At 44.7% G+C, this 3,480-nt stretch overlaps 1 pseudogene; it reads right to left on the reverse strand.

The window, feature by feature from the left end:
* Positions 1–383: 383 nt before the first annotated feature.
* Positions 384–1,278, reverse strand: LOC121454884 (annotated as a pseudogene).
* Between the last annotated feature and the right edge of the window lie 2,202 nt (positions 1,279–3,480).

Raw genomic sequence — 3,480 nt, forward strand, 5'->3', positions numbered from 1 at the left:
TTTACAGGGGACCACAGAACTGCCTATGACCCCATTGTGGCGGTGGCAGTACAAGCAAGTACTATATCTGGAGATGCCAGTTCCCACCCCAGCAAAACTTTATTTTCACACAACAGTAAAAGGCATAGTCACTTAAGAGTATGCAGTCCTCACAAGGAAAAGGTGGACCTGCTGCGTTTTGGTGGCTTCACTGGCTCTTTTTCCAAGCTGCTAGTATAGTACTACAGCAACAAATAACAAACAAGGCCTCATGGCTTCTGGCTGATCGGGGCACCTTCAAGGGCACAGGTGTGAATTCCCATCAGTCTCAGTCTTGGCTGCAGTTCCGTATCTCACTCCAAGGAGTAGGTAATGACAGCAGCTACTCACACCTGAGATTCCCTTTATCCTTGGAGGCTCTTATTGAGGATCCTGTTCTTGTGAACACACATGGGGCACAGCATGTTATCCTCCAGGTGTGGGGGCGGAAAGGTGCAGGCTGGCAGCAGGAAGAGGGCAATCACTTTCCCCTTCTTCTCAGGTACCCAGGCTTGTCCAGCGTGGAACTGAAGCCGAACCCAACCTCTTGAGTCTGCTGGAAGGCTTCTCCCATGGACCACACACCACAGATCCCCGTTTGTCTCGGGTGTTGTAATGGACTGCAGGGCCTCGTTCTTGTTAGCATTGACTGCAATCCTCGACTAAGACGCCAACACTGCCTCAGAGGCGGTTGTGGTCACAACCGTTGTGCTGACCTCTTCATAGAGGACAGGAGGTTCAGTAAGGGCGGGTATCTGCTCCTCTGGTACAGGGACCACTTCAAGAGGCACTATCACCTGAGGACAAGACTCGCCCCTCCTCCGTCTCCGTCTTCAATTTTTTCCTACGCATCTTCACCCTGGCCTCTCTCGGTGTGTCAGGAATGTTCTCTAATTCAGTCATTTGTTTGGGGTAAGAACTTGCAAGGAGTCGTTTGTAAGTCTCTAATTTCTGGCCTTTGCTGCTCAGCTTCTGCTTCTTGCACCATTCTCGCAAAATGTCTCGGTGAATCAGGTTCACTGGGGGCAGATAATCCGGTAGAGGAGGAACTGCTATTATTTTCCTAGGAGTGGGTTTTGGAGTCTCAGCATCTCCTGCTTTCTTGTTTGATTTACAATCGTCCTCTTTTGCTGTCTTGTTTGCTCTTTTTTTCTTTGCAGGGGGCTTTGCAAAGGATGTGCTCGGTTGACTAGACATCAGGCAGTCCACTTCTCTTGGCTCTCCTGTGCTGCTCAACTCCTTGCTTCCAGCATCCTCCATCTTCGAATTAGATGAAACCGCTGCAAGAAAATTCTTCCACCTTCCAAATGACCTCTGGCCTCAGGCAGCTTTTAGAAATCTCCAAAACCATTATTTTTTATCATTGGTCTTTGTGTATTGTAAATGACCATCATTAATATATAGAGTAAGGATGTGATTGAAAGACTCATAGTTTCAGGGCTAGTGTTATGATAATGAGGATGCAGAGTATAGTAGAGATTCAAACCTGGGTTGATAGAGTATACTCCACACTCTTGTGCTAAATGATAACTCTGGTTACTGTTAGCACAGATTATCTATTCAAATCTTAACAAGCATGAACTTGAATACATAGTACGTTCCAGAAAGTTGTCATAATGAATATTCAGAACTGGCATATTCAGGATATAGTTCATGTTCCTGAGCGATAGCACTGTGTGTGGAAATCCAGTCAACAAGGCTCATGCAAGCACTGAGTTTTAGAGTTTCCAGAAGCTGTAGTTCAACACAGCCACTGAATCTTGGAGGTAAAGTATTATGTCAACCTACTTTGCCCAACAGGAATGATAGTGTTATTTTTTCACTTCATTCTGAAGAAATAAAGTTTATTGGAGTTGGATGATTCAGTATTACATTACAAGAAGAACAAAATTGGATATAAAATGATATCATCATTTAAGGTGAGGAAGACGGCTTAGTCAATACAGTGCTTGGCTTGCACGCAGGAGGATGTGAGTTCAATCTCCAGAACCCATATGAAGGAGATGGGTGTGGTGGTGCACGTATGTAACCATTGCACCGGGAAGGTGGAACAATACATATCCCTGGACATCTCTAATTGATGTGCGAAACTCTACCTTGAACCAACAGACAAACAACGTGGACAGTGCCTGAGGAACTACAAACAACACCAGAGACTGTCCTCTGGTCTCCCATGCATGTACATGCATTCACCTCTACACATATGAAAACACACATACATGTGCACACATATAAAAATTAATACCATAATTTTAAAAAAATACATTTTCCTGTAATAAGTCTGGCTACTCACAATTTTAGAGCTCTGTGGAAAGTTGGTTTTTGCACGATGCTCCTAATTACAAACAGGCCAAGCCTACAAATACACTTTTAAAGTCACTGTTTCTATCTCTCTCTATGGCCCAGCCAAGAATCACAGCCTGGCAGTTGATCGTTGTGGTTCTCTGAGTGTGCCCAGCATGGTATGGTTCCACCTGATCCAGACTCCTTACTATGATCTCAGATCCCCAGGCCGTTGACCTTGCACACCGTTCTCCTTCTCTGCTCTCCCTTCCTTTGTACTTGGGGGAATATTGATACCTTTCTGTCATGAAGATCTTAGCTGATCTTGATGAGGAGGCTGACTTTCTTTTCTCGAACATCCATCAGGGGCTGGTTAAGCATCCATCTCATATGAATCTGCCTCCTAAGGATCCATCTATTTCATTTTCCTTTGAGTAAGTTTTATGCTATTTGAAAACGGTCACACCTTTTCAAATAGAGCTTGTTTATCCAATAGATTCCTTGAATGTCACTGGGTTAGTGTGATCAGGAGGTGCTTGCAATGCATCAGAGAAACAAAAAGCCCAACATACTATGTAGAGCGGCAAACAGCTGAAATGTACAAGCAGCAATGCAGGATTGGATGTCAGCATAGCGGTTCCCTTTTAAGTGACTGAGAATATGCTCGGGAGAAGGAAATGACTTTCAGAGATGTTGGGGGAAAAATGACATTTTCAATTCAGTCAGTGACATCCATGACGCAGCCATGGTAGGATGGATCTGGAGCATCTGAGCAGGAGAAACTCAGTCCTTAAGCAGAGATAACTATGTAGAAATTTAAAACCAGAAGCAGTGTATCTTAAGACTAGACCACACACACACACCAGTGAAATCTTGGTATTCTCTGTCCATCCGGGGTTTTGGCACAAGGGTTAGTGCATTGCCCACTGTCAACTGCTCTGAGCCCCCATAGTCCTTTTGTAATGACCCCAGGCAAACTTCTGTCCTCAGAGCCCGGCAGAATCAATGGAGATGATCCTATCCCATTATGGAAATGAGTGGTTCCGCTTAATGTATGGGGTGTCCTCACAATTTACTGATCTGAGCTAGAGCAACATCAAGCACTATTTTTCAATCCCTTTTATTAAATGTGCAAGGTCTGACTCAGCAAACTGCAGGGCCTCGGTGGCCTCTGGACCT

Source organism: Microtus oregoni, unplaced genomic scaffold (genome assembly GCF_018167655.1).
Source record: "Microtus oregoni isolate MIOR12 unplaced genomic scaffold, Mior012 000013F_ref0000133, whole genome shotgun sequence".
Classification (NCBI taxonomy): domain Eukaryota; kingdom Metazoa; phylum Chordata; class Mammalia; order Rodentia; family Cricetidae; genus Microtus; species Microtus oregoni.